This window comes from Oryctolagus cuniculus, chromosome 16 (genome assembly GCF_964237555.1).
Source record: "Oryctolagus cuniculus chromosome 16, mOryCun1.1, whole genome shotgun sequence".
Classification (NCBI taxonomy): Eukaryota; Metazoa; Chordata; class Mammalia; order Lagomorpha; family Leporidae; genus Oryctolagus; species Oryctolagus cuniculus.
The window spans coordinates 6393789-6407664 of NC_091447.1; the positions used below are offsets into that span (position 1 = coordinate 6393789).

At 38.5% G+C, this 13876-nt stretch overlaps 1 protein-coding gene across 16 annotated transcripts in view; it reads right to left on the minus strand.

The window, feature by feature from the left end:
- DGKB (diacylglycerol kinase beta) overlaps nucleotides 1–13876 on the minus strand; it is a 773939-nt gene that overhangs the window by 741139 nt on the left and 18924 nt on the right. The gene's annotated exons all lie outside the window — the stretch shown is intronic.

A 13876-nucleotide genomic window follows, 5' to 3' on the forward strand; every position in this document is an offset into this window, starting at 1 on the left:
TTCACTATTATTGAGGATCTCTAACTTCAGTGAAGATTATTTAAAAGTCATTAGCTTCTTTTAAAGAAGTATAATCTTGGGGCCGGCTCTGTGGTATAGTTAGTAAAGCCAGCACCTCAGCGCTGCATCCCATATGGGCACCGGTTCAAGTCCCATCTGCTCCACTTCCGATCCAGCTCTCTGCTAATGCACCTGGGAAAGCAGAGGAAGATGATCCAAGTCCTTAGGCCCCTGCACCTACATGGGAGATCAGGAAGAAGCTCCTGGCTCTTAGCTTTTTATTGGCCCAGCTCTGGCCATTGCAGCCATTTGAGGAGTGAACCAGAGGATGGAAGACCTCTCTGCCTCAGCCTCTGCCTCTCTGTAACTCTTCTTTTCAAATAAATAAATACATCTTTAAAAAATAAAAAAATAATTATTATCGTTACAATTCAGTAAAATATCTATTTAGGTATTCCATTAGTAACTTCTTTACAAAGTATTATAGAGGTAATTGGTACAAAAATGATTTTACTAATAGCAAAGTGAAAAATCCAGACTTCTGTATTACCAAAAGTGAAACACAGAAAATAAAGTAGTGAATTTTAAATATTTTTAGTAACAGAAAATTTTCTCTGAGGAAAATTCGACAAGTACTTCTTTTTCAAAGATACACTTACTTATCTGAAAGGCAGAGACAGAGAGAGAGAAGGATCTTCCATCCGCTGGTTCACTCCCCAAATGGCCAAACAGCCAAGGCTGGGCCAGGTCAAAACCAGGAGCTAAGAGCTTCTTCCGGATCTCCCATGTGAGTGCAGGGGCCCAAGCACTAGGGCCATCTTCTGTGGCTTTCCCAGGCCATTAGCAGGGAGCTGGATCAGAAATGGAGCAGCCGCAGGAAATGAACTGGTGCCCATATAGGATGCCAGTGTCGCAGGCTGCAGTTTAAACTGCTATACAACAACACCAGCCCCAAGAATCCATTTTCTTATCTATAAAATTCACTGTGGGATTACTGTGAGGGAAAAGCATTCTAGAATAACAGTACATAATCTCTCTCTCTCTCTATGTGTATATATATATATATATACATACACATACACATATACATGTACATACATACATGTAAGCATGTATAAGTTATATAGAGTATGGGATGGTATGTTTTTCCATATTAACATATAGTTATGTTTTCTTTATGTGGAAAAACAATGATAAGAAGTAGGGAATTTGGGCCATCTCTGTGGCATAGCAGGTAAAGCCGCTGACTGCAATTCCAGCATTCCAGAAGGGCACTGGTTTGAGCCCCAGCTGCTCCACTTCCGATCCAACTGTCTGCTACAGCCTGGGAAAGCAGTAAAAGATGGCCTAAGTGCTTGGGCCCCTGCACCCATGTGGGAGACCCAGAGAAAAGCTCCTGGCTCCTGGCTCCTGGCTTTGGATCAGCACAGCTCTAACCATTGTGGCCAATTGGGGAGTGAAGCAGCAGATGTAAGACCTCTCTCTCTCTCTCTCTCTCTCTCTCTCCCCCTCTACCTCTCCTTCTCTCTCTGTGTAACTCTGACTTTCAAATAAATAAATAAATCTTTTCAAAAAAAAGTAGGGAATCATTACTACAAAAGACTTAAGTCATATGAAACATCACTTCTTTTCAGTCACAATTAAAAATAACAAATGAAACAAAATTCATTGCATTCTGAGATTGAAGAAAATGTTCAAAATTAATTTCCTTTTTAGATTTATTATTAGATGCAATGTCAAGTCTTCCATGACATGGCAGCCTGCATGTCGATTTTTAAATTGTATTTTCAAAATAAGTAGATGAAAAAAACAACTCTGTATTACCTTCGCTTCCCAAAATCTTTCATTTTTTAGCTTAGGAGAAAAACAGGAATAGTGTCACAAGTAGACATTTTTTAACAATTTATTTATTTATTTGAAAGTCAGAGTTACACAGAGAGTAGGAGAAGCAGAGAGAGAGAGAGAAGCAGAGAGAGACAGGTCTTCCACCCACTGGTTCACTCCCCAGATGGCCTCAACAGCCGGAGCTGTGCCGAACAGATGCCAGGAGCCAGGAGCTTCTCCCGAATCTCCCACATAGGTGCAGGGGCCCAAGCACTTGGGTCATCTTCCACTGCTTTCCCAGGCCATCACAGAGAGCTGGATCGGAAGTGGAGCAGCTGGGACTTAAAACAGCACCCATAAGGGATACCGGCACTGCAGACTGCAGGTGGCGGATGTACCTGCTAAGCCACAGTGCCAGCCCCCCAACAACTAGACATTTTACATAATTCCACAAGAATCTGCACATGGTATGGAATTTTTATTCTCACTTAGGAAACAACAGTCATTTCCTAGAGAGAATTTCACCATCTCATTAAGTGGATAGATGGAGTTAAGACGAATTTCCCTAAGGTTGATGGTAGACAGCTTACCAAAACGGCATAATGCAACAATAGTGTGATCAGCACTGAATGAAGAGAAGTGACTATGAAGAAACAAAGCAGTCTCTACACAGTCCAGATTAAACACATTGATTCCTTTTGTTATCTGTCACCCAGTCCTACTCTTTTCTAACATCCTGAGGGACTGTCAAAGGCCACTTCCCCTATTTCAACAGGGGAATTATGCTTCCTCTACTGGAGCAGAGCTCAAAAATCTAAGGATATGTCAATAAATCATTTTGTAGATGTCATCATGCCTTAAAAACAGACTTTCCATATGAAGCAGCAATCCCACTACTGGAAATACACCCAAAAGACATGAACACGTTGCAGCAAAGAGATACCTGTACCACCATGTTTGCAGCAGCACTGTTCACAACAGCTAATATAAAGGAATCATCAAGGTGTCCATCATCAAATGAATGGATAAAGAAAATGTGGTATATCTACACAAAGGAATATTACTCAGCTATAAAAAAAAAAAACAAATTTTACCATTTGCATCCTAATGAATGCAAATGGAGGACATCATGTTGAATGAACTCAACTGGACACAGAAAGACAAAATACTACATATTCTCCAGACTGACTTCCATAGTGGCTTAAACAGTTTGCATTCCCACCAACAGTGGGTTAGTGTCCCTTTTTCCACACATCCTCTCCAGCATCTATTGTTGGTAGATTTCTGAATGTGAGCCATTCTAACCGGGGTGAGGTGGAACCTCATTGTGGTTTTCATTTTAATTTCCCTGATTGCTAGTGACCTTGAACATTTTTTCATGTGTCTGTTGGCCATTTGGATTTCCTCTTTTGAAAAATGTCTATTGAGGTCCTTGGCCCATCTCTTAAGTGGGTTGTTTGTTTTGATCTTGTGGAGTTTCTTGATTTATTTGTAGATTCTGGTTATCAACCCTTTATCAGTTGCATAGTTTGCAAATATATTTTCCCATTCTGTCGGTTGTCTCTTCACTTTCCTGTTTCTTTTGCAGTACAGAACTTCTCAATTTGATGCAATCCCAAATGTTAATTTTGGCTTTGACTGCCTGTGCTTCTGGGGTGTTTTCCAAGAAGTCATTGCCGGTTCCTATATCTTGCAGGGTTTTTCCAATGTTCTCTAATAATTTGATGGTGTCAGGTCGTAGATTTAAGTCTTTAGTCCATGTTGAGTGGATTTTTGTGTAAGGTGAAAGGTAGGGGTCTTGCTTCATGATTCTGCACGTGGAAATCCAATTTTCCCAGCACCATTTATTGAATAGACTGTCCTTACTCCAGGGATTGGTTTTGGATCCTTGATCAAATATAAGTTGGCTGTAGATGTTTGAATTGATTTCTGGTGTTTCAATTCTGTTCCATTGATCTATCCATCTGTTTCTGTACCAGTACCATGCTGTTTTGATTACAACTGCCCTGTAGTATGTCCTGAAATCTGGTATTGTGATGCCTCCAGCTTTGTTTTTGTTGTACAAGATTGCTTTAGCTATTCGAGGTCTCCTGTGTCTCCATATAAATTTCAGCACCATTGTTTCCAGATCTGAGAAGAAGGCCTTTGGTATCTTGATTGGTATTGCATTGAATCTATAAATTGTTTTTGGGAGAATGGACATTTTGATGATATTGATTCTTCCAATCCATGAGCATGGAAGATTTTTCCATTTCTTGGTATCCTCTTCTATTTCTTTAAGCTTTTGTAATTTTCGTCGTAGAGATCTTTAACGTCCTTGGTTAAGTTTATTCCGAGGTATTTGATTGTTTTTGTAGCTATTGTGAATGGGATTGATCTTAGAAGTTCTTCCTCAGCCATGGCATTGTCTGTGTATACAAAAGCTGTTGATTTTTGTGCATTGATTTTATACCCTGCTACTTTGCCAAACTCTTCTATGAGTTCCAATAGTCTCTTAGTAGAGTTCTTTGGGTCCCCTAAATAAAGAATCATATCATCTGCAAAGAGGGATAGTTTGAGTTCTTCCTTCCCAATTTGTATCCCTTTAATTTCTTTTTCTTGCCTAATAGCTCTGGTTAGAACTTCCAGAACTATATTGAATAGCAGTGGTGAGAGTGGGCATCCCTGTCTGGTACCAGATCTCAGCGGAAATGCTTCCAACTTTTCCCCATTCAATAGGATGTTGGCTGTGGGTTTTTCATAGATTGCTTTGATTGTATTGAGGAATGTTCCTTCCAAACCCAGTTTGCTTAGAGTTTTCATCATGAATGGGTGTTGTATTTTATCAAATGCTTTCTCAGCATCTATTGAGATAATCATATGTTTTTTCTTCTGCAGTCTGTTAATATGGTGAATCACATTGATTGATTTGCGAATGTTGAACCATCCCTGCATACCAGGGATAAATCCCACTTGGTCTGGGTGGATGATCTTTCTGATGTGTTGTTGCATTCTATTGGCGAGAATTTTATTGAGGATTTTTGCATCTATGTTCATCAGGAATATTGGTCTGTAATTCTCTTTCAATGCTGCATCTTTTTCCAGCTTAGGAATTAAGATGATGCTGGCTTCATAGAAAGAATTTGGGAGGACTCCCTCTTTTTCAATTGTTCTGAATAGTTTGAGAAGAATTGGAGTCAGTTCTTCTTTAAATGTCTGGTAGAATTCAGCAGTGAATCCATCTGGTCCTGGGCTTTTTTTTGTTGGGAGGGCCTTTATTACTGTTTCAATTTCTGTCTCAGTTATGGATCTGTTTAGGTTTTCGATGTCTTCCTGGTTCAATTTAGGTAGGTCGCATGTGTCCCGGAATCTATCCATTTCTGATAGGTTTCCCTGTTTGCTGGCATACAAGTCCTTGTAGTAATTTCTGATGATTCTTTTTATTTCTGTGGTGTCTGTTGTTACGTTTCCTTTTTCATCTCTGATTTTATTGATTTGGGTCTTTTCATTTTTAGTTAGTTGGGCCAATGGGGTGTCAATTTTGTTTATTTTTTCAAAAAACCAGCTCCTCGTTTGGCTGATTTTTTGTAATGTTTTTCTTGATTCAATCCTGTTGATTTCTTCTCTGATTTTAATTATTTCTCTTCTCCTACTAGATTTGGGTCTGGTTTGCTGTAGGTTTTCTAGATCCTTGAGGTGAATTGAAAGCTCATCTATTTGGTGCCTTTCCAATTTCTTGATGTAGGCACCTATTGATATAAACTTTCCTCTTAACACTGCTTTTGCTTTTTTCCCATAAGTTTTGGTATGTTGTGCTGTTATCCTCATTTACTTCCAAAAAATTTTTGATTTCTCTTTTGATTTCTTCTATGACCCATTGTTCATTCAGGAGCATGTTGTTCAATCTCCATGTGTTTGCGTATGCTCTAGGGATTCCTGAGTTGCTAATTTCCAACTTCATTCCTTTATGGTCTGAGAAGCTGCATGGTATGATTCTAATTCTTTTCAATTTGCTGAGACTTGCTTTATGGCCTAGTATGTGGTCAATCCTAGAGAAGGTTCCATGTACTGCTGAGAAGAATGTAAAATCTTTAGCTGTAGGATTGAAAGTTCTGTATATATGTTAGATCCATTTGGGTTATTGCGTCATTTAAATCTACTGTGAACTCAGGGGGCTTCCATAGCCTTGGCAGCTCATGACAAGAGCCTAGGGTGATTACTGAGGCCATAAACAAGAGTGTCAATTTGTTAAGTCAACAATAGGAGTCACTGTGCACTTACTCCTCATGTAGGATCTTTGTCCTTAGTGTGCTGTACATTGAGATTTAATGCTATAACTAGTACTCAAACAGTATTTTTCACTTTATGTTTCTGTGTGGGAGCAAACTGTTGAAATCTTTACTTAATGTATGCTAAACTAATCTTCTGTATATAAAGAGAAACGAAAATGAATCTTGATGTGAATGGAAGGGGAGAGGGAGTGGATAAGGGGAGGGTTGCAGGTTGGAGGGACGTTATGGGGGGGAAGCCATTGTAATCCATATTCTGTACTTTGGAAATTTATATTCATTAAATAAAAGTTAAAAAAAAATACTACATGTTCTCCCTTATATGTGTGAGCTACAACTAAAAATGAAAAAACTCAAAAAGAAAACAGGAAAAAGAAACAAGCTTTTTTTATGCACGATGCTTGCACATATACATCTGTAAACCAAGTAGACAAGAAAAAACAGGCCAATAATAATTCACAATTTTTCCACCTCTACTTCGTTTATTTATTTCATTTACAATTATAAGTGATGATTTAAAATAAAACTTTTACCAACTGCTTTATTTTTGTCTTCTGAAATTGCTCTAATGTTCTTGTTTTGAGACTGGAAGACTGTGTTAGCACGCAGACTAAACATCTCACTGTACAATTCCTATGCTGGTGAAGAAGTAATATAAGCTATACTTTCATCTGTCATGAAAAATTCAAAGTGCTAGATATTTATTACTTTTATCATGTGATCTATTAAAGCATCTTACTAATTTTGCTTCCCTCCTATTGAATTCATTATGAGTCTTGGATATATTTTAGCTAACAGGAAATAGGTCTTAAGATTTTCCAGTGGGTGCTGCTCTGGCATAGTGGGTAAAGCTGCCACCTGCAGCACCAGCATCCTATATGGGTGCCAGTTCGAGATCGTGCTGCTCCACTTCTGATCCAGCTCCCTGCTAATGTGCCTGGGAAAGCAGCGGAGGATGGTCCAAATGCTTGGGCCTCTGAACCCATATGGGAGACCCAGAAGCTCCAGGCTCCTGGCTTTGGGTCAGCTCAACTCCAGTCATTGTGGCCATTTGGGAAGTGAACCAACAAATGGAAGACCCCTCTCTCTCTCTCTCTCTCTCTCTCTGCCTCTGCCTCTCTATAACTCTGATTTTCAAATAAATAAAATAAAATCTTAAAAAAAAAGAATATCCAGGCTATTCAACTTTGTATCAAAAGTCATCATCCTTTATTTAAACATTATTACCAAAATAGACAGTACAGTTCTATAAATCATTATATTTTAGTGCTTGAAATCCATGCTTTTATTTCATAATAATAAATTAAATACTCATGGTCTCATCTTACCAAACAGAACAAAATGTTGCAGATCCCATAGATGTTTGTTTTAATAAAGAAGAAATGCATAACAAGACACTGGCTCATGGCTCAAGGCAACATAGCTCTTCCCAGATTATGACAAATGTAAGTGATTCATATTAATGTATTTTAAAATATTCATGACCTGAGGCATAGGATATCCTTAGATCCCTGGTTTGTTTATAACTAGCCAGATCTATCTAATCAAACAATTTAATCTGGTAAATGTTCATACTTCGCATCTAAAAAATGAATGTGGTCAGACGTAACACTTGAATGAGACAGACTGTTTCTGTCACTTCAGGTGAGAAATTGCTCTCTAAATATAAAACACTAAGTTCTTCTTTCAAGTTATTCGGATGTTGCCTAAGAGTCTCTTAAATTAATGCATGCTTTCTACATGAATCTTTGTTTCTTTAGGAGATCCTAACTCTAGTGGGCAAAACTCTTAATATCTAAATATAATTTAATGCTATAAACGTGAAAGAATCTATTTATGATGGTAAAACTAATTTGTAAAAGAAATTTCCTTTCTTTTTTTCTAATAGAAATGTCCATAGGAACAGCTCTTAAGTATCTGTGGAGGAGAATCAGCCAGGACATTCCTTTTTCTCTATGGTAAATGAAACCTACACTGCTATGATTCAATCACATAAGTTTTGGATGAGAAAGTTCTCCATAACTGAAGTCATTCAGAAGCTCTTCCAAGTTAGTAACGACTGTTGTTTGTATATCTGACCCCTCTTTTCTCTCATGGAAACCTTCAGCTTTAAATAGTCACATTTAACGAATATTTAGCTAATCACGAACAACATACTCAAAATCTTATATTGCTGAGTGAGATTTTGATTTAGATTCTATGTTTTTAAATGAAATCACACTCAGAATTGTTTTCAGATCTCATAAATAAGAGACACTGTTTCTTTGCAAAGATCAGAAAGGCAATTCTAAGGAAGGGACATGGAAACTGAAGCCACCAGAGAACAGCAAATGTGTTCTCAGTCAGAGGGAGTAAGGGGCAGGCTCTAAGCTAAGAAGAGCTGCAGTTTTCAAGGTCAGCTAAGAGCAGGATATCCTTTCTCCAAATGGCTAGGGAGTGCCATCCTTACTCAAGGTCAAGCTGGAGGAGGAAGCCTGGTCAAACCAGAGGACTTGCAGATCAAAGCGGGAGATGTGGATTGCATCCTATTGCCCCAAGAAGCCCCTGAAAGATTGCTCCTGGGGACAGACATAATCTTGCACAGTAATTTATAATTATAATTATAAATTTAATGCCTTCTGTAATAAATTGTCTAAATACCAGAATTAACACAGTCTCCAGGAACCTCATACCAAACTCAAAACTTAATTGATCATTGTTAAAGCTTTGTCTGTGAAATTATTTTTGCTTTAGACAGTCCCACCATCTGTAGGAAAGAACGCACCGCTACTAGTTCAATCTTTTTTTTTTCTTTTTCTTTTTTTTTTTTTTTTTGGACAGGCAGAGTTAGTGAGACAGAGAGAGACAGAGAGAAAAGTCTTCCTTTTTCTGTTGGTTCAACCCCCAAGTGGCTGCTACGGCCGGTGCGCTGCAGCCAGCGCTCTGCGCTGATCCAAAGCCAGGAGCCAGGTGCTTCCTCCTGGTATCCCATGTGGGCGCAGGGCCCAAGCACTTGGGCCATCCTCCACTGCCTTCCCAGGCCACAGCAGAGAGCTGGACTGGAAGAGGAGCAACCGGGACAGAATCCGGCACCCCAACCGGGACTAGAACCCAGGGTGCCAGTGCCGGCACCGCAGGTAGAGGATTAGCCTAGTGAGCCACGGATCCGGCCCACTCGTATTTTTATTGATGTTTGTTTGGTCTTGTTTCCTGCATTATGCTATAATAAACAATGCTATAAAAGAAATCCTTTGTCATCTATGTGTCTGTCATAGTATCTTTATTTTATTGAGTAAATAAACAGCAATGAGGTGTTTGGAAAAGTATTGGAAATTTGAATTTTAATAAGTTATGACAAAATACTTTCCAAATATTTCATAGTACTTTATGGGGTTGCTGACATCTCATAAGACAGCAATTTCCTCATACCCTTGCCACTCCTGGATGTTATCAAATGCTTTCAAATTTTGCAAATCTGAAGGTGACATTTGGGTTATTCTGTTATTGTTGGTGGTGTTTCTGGGAGCACTCTTTCATTTCTGTAAGTACAATTGAGACTAGGCATTTTTCACAAGCTTGGCCATCAGATTCACTTCTATAGACTGACTTTTTTTACCCTACTGAATTCTTTCTATTTGAGAACATCCTTGAACACTAGAGAAATGTACTCTTTGCTTATAATATGAAAACAAGTATTATCTTCCAACAAATCACTTAGTATTGATTATTAATAAATTATCTTATCTATAAAGATCTTTTAAATTTCTACATAATAAAATTGTCCAGAGAGCATTCTTGAAGACTTGGAATTAGGAATATGCACAATCAATCCGGAAAAATTGATTAGCATTTGAAAATGAGCAGGTGTTTTTTTTTTCTTTTTTTTTTTCAGTTTTTTTTTTTTTTAACATTTAATGAACATAAATTTCCAAAGTACGGCTTATGGATCACAATGGCTTCCCCCCCATAATGTCCCTCCCACCCGCAACCCTCCCCTTTCCCACTCCCTCTCCCCTTCTACCCACATGAGGATTCAAGTAGGCTGTTGTGTGCTACGCATATGCTGCCCGTGGTTTTCCCTGGTTGTGTCCCTTTGTTCAACTTCCTCTTTACTGCAACTCTCCAAGAGTAGTAGGTTGTAGAAAACTGAACAACATGCCATGGTTTTTCTCTGAGACAACTTTAAATTATTTTCCGCCTAAAAAAACATAAAGGATACATAATATACCAAAACCCAAAGTTTAGTCCTGACTGTTTTGTAGTGTATGAATCACTTTTGTATTTTTTTTTTGGCAAATTCACTTCAGCATTTCTTTAGCTGACCAACTCTTAAATCCCAAATCTCCCAATTTTCCTTTGAATCATTAATGAATTGAATAAAAATCTCTAAAATGGTTTCATTTTCCAACTCATGAAAGTCATACTATTTAAAAAACTACTTTAATGGATAAGTCTCTCGCAAGAGATTTTAGTGAATGATTAACAGAAGAGTAGCTTCAGCTCTTGAAAAGTCAGACACTAAATCTGGATGTATTGGAGAATCTAGATGGAAGAAGAATTAGAGAGAAAGAATAAATGAAAACGAATACTGGGTAGGGGTAGTCCACAAAAGAGAACTGCCAGACAACCAGGGCACACACTGAAGTCATGAATTCCAGTAGGATCAAATTGTCCTCTCTCGTAACAGCTCACAGCCAAGGATAGGGACAGGTCAGATTCAGAGATTGGTAGGCAGTATTCTATTGCCTGCTTTAATGGTTTAATGTTTCTTTTTTATTTCTATTCTTAAAATTTTATTTATATTTACTTAAAAGGATGAGAGAGAGAGAGTGCTTGAGTTCTTATCTGCTGGTTCACTACCCGAACACCTGCATATGACCAGGGCTACACCAGGGCCAAAGCTGGGAGCCAGGAAATCAATCTAGATCTCCCAGGTTTGTGGCAGGAATCCAATCACTGCAACCATCACAACTGCGTTCCAGGGTCTGAATTAGCAGGGAGCTGGAATCAGGAGCTAGAGCTGGGAATGAAACTCAGTTTTTAAACTTTGATGTGGGAGGTAGGTGTCTTAATGCCTAAGTGCGATGCTCACTCCTCTCCTGTATTTCTAAGTGAAATACATCCACAGCTACTGGACAGTTCAATGAAAAGAAATGACTATGGCTTAAGAAAAATGCAAAAATCAACTAGAAGAGGAACGGAAAGTATCCAAACATGAAGCAAGGATAAGGAGGTGGAGATGTTAAGTGCCCTGATTTGATCCGTTACTGTGCACATTTACACTGAAATACAATATTATATCCCAGAAAACTGTACAATTTTAATGTGTAGACCATCATTTTTTTTAATTTAAGAAAATGGAAATGCTACCTATCCTGATTGTATCATTGCATGTTGTATACATGTACTGAAGTATCATTTTGTATGTCACAAAAAGATACAATAAATTTTTTTAAATGAGAAAGTTAAGTGTCAATTTTGAGTGCATGAATGCATGCTTTGCAGAAATAATAAGACTGCTGAGTAGAATACTCAATTGGTTGTGATCATCAATGAATAAAGTTAATTTTCTGGGATCTGCTCCTATTTCCTCCTACCCTCTTGTCCTTGCCTAACTTCCCCCTTTCTTATAAATAGCTGCTCTAGCAGGCACAGCTTCAGCATGCAGCACTTCTATTCACATCAGGACTCACCATATCCAATTCTGTTTTCACTCTCCAAACATGACACGTTAGAACCTTAAGTCCCCATTTAGTGATCTGGTTTCACTCAGTGCTACCCTATTTGGTGCAAAAGCTGCTCATCTTTGAATGACTGTGGATTTCAGTTTACTCTTCAGGCCTGAGCAGCCCATAAGATAGAAATGAAATGGATAGAAAGCCGGGTCAGATGAACCTCCTCCATTACTTTACAAAGTCTTTACTGAGCTTTTTAAAAGATCTCTGCTTATCCTGCTCTGCTTCCTAGACGTGGAGATAAATATGTTCCCCGTCAGCCTGACTTTTTCTGAAGCAGTACTCAATTTATCACTCTGCTCCTAGAACACATTTTCCCAATCTCCACAAAAACATCTCCGAAACCTCTATAGGGGAAAATCAGCCCTCATCTCAGGCTCTGTAAATCACCTCCAAGTATAGCCATGAATAAAACAAGAATCAATCCTGATTCACGCTTTTGGAACATCCTGAAAAATGGCAACTGATTTTCCAAAGGGCCATGCATGGCTCAGCCAGACTTAGACCAGAGGAAATAAAGGCAGGAGACAGAATGGAGATCACATATTCTCTTTGATGCCAATTTTTTAAGCCAATTATTGGAGATCTCTGGGTGGAAGAGGAGTAAGCTGGTGCTACACCAGCTCTCCTGAGACTGCTTGTTTTAATTGATATAAAACTGAGGGAGACGAAAGGGAAAACAAGAAGTTTACGTCTCAGGGAAGTTTACGTCTCAGAACTCCCCCCGCCCCCCCCCCAAAAAAAAAAAAAAAAAAAAAAGAGCCACTGTTGCCAGAAGAGCTGAGTTAAAATGCACTTAGAGTTCCTGGGAGCATAGGAAAACGAATTAACCCTGATTAGTTTAGAAGATTGCTAACGTGACATCTCTTGTCTTAATGTGGGCCAGGTAACTTCGTGTTCTTTGCTGGGTAGTTGTGCCAAAGCCAGTCTGTGCAGGAGCAGAAAGAGAACAATCTACAGGTGGCTAAAGAAATTGCACACTGACATCACAATCATATATTCACAACTACTGCCATGAATGCTACATGAATAAATTTCCTGCACAAGAAAGACCATGGTGCAAGAAGCCATCTAATAAAGGTACACATATAGGTAAGGATAAGAAGATGCATGACAAAATCAGAAACATGGATAAAAGAGTCTGGAGTTGGGGATGGAGAAAGGGCTGGGAGACAAAGGAATATTTCCTGGAGAGAGGGAGCATAGAGCCATTCCTGGAAACGATGAAAGAATTTAGACCATAAGAAACTGTGCTGTGAGGACAATTTTCCAGGAAAGGAAAGGAAATATTCCAGATAGATGAGTACAAGGAGTACAAACGGCAGAAACAGGAAGAACAAAGGGCACGTACATTAAGTAGCTATATGTACCAGCATACATGCCTGCAACATAGTGGGAGCCGAGCAGTTATAACAGGAGCTGCACTGCTTCATTTTAAATTCATGGCATGGATCTTGCTAAGACAATTCAATGGATTTAGACATTAAGGTAGCCACGTAAGTGAGGTACTATTATTAATCTCATTTGAAAAATAGAAAAGGATGATTAATAACTCAACCAAAGTCATATGCTTGTTAAGTACTGAAGTCAGGATTTAAAACAGGTAGCTCTAAATCACTGGTTAACAACTATGACAGGGTGAGGGGAAGCTACAGATTTTTTTTTCCCTGAATGTGAGGAATACTCTACAGTTTATTTAGAAGGAAGAAGAGAGCCTCTGAATTATTTTGAGCAAACATGGGAAAACCAAAATTTTCTACAGTACTTAACACTTTGTGCTTCTGTGTGGATGTAAACTGTTGAAATCATTACTTAATATATACTAAATTGATCTTCTGTATATAAAGATAATTGAAAATGAATCTTGATGTGAATGGAATGGGAGAGGGAGCAGGAGATGGGAGGGCTGCGGGTGGGAGGGAAGTTATGGGGGGGACAAAAGCTACTGTAATCCAAAAGCTGTACTTTGGAAATTTATATTTATTAAATGAAAGTTTAAAAAATCATTAAAAAAGAATGGAAAAAAAGTGTCAAGCATGGAATAGACTGAAAATGAAAAAGACCATATAA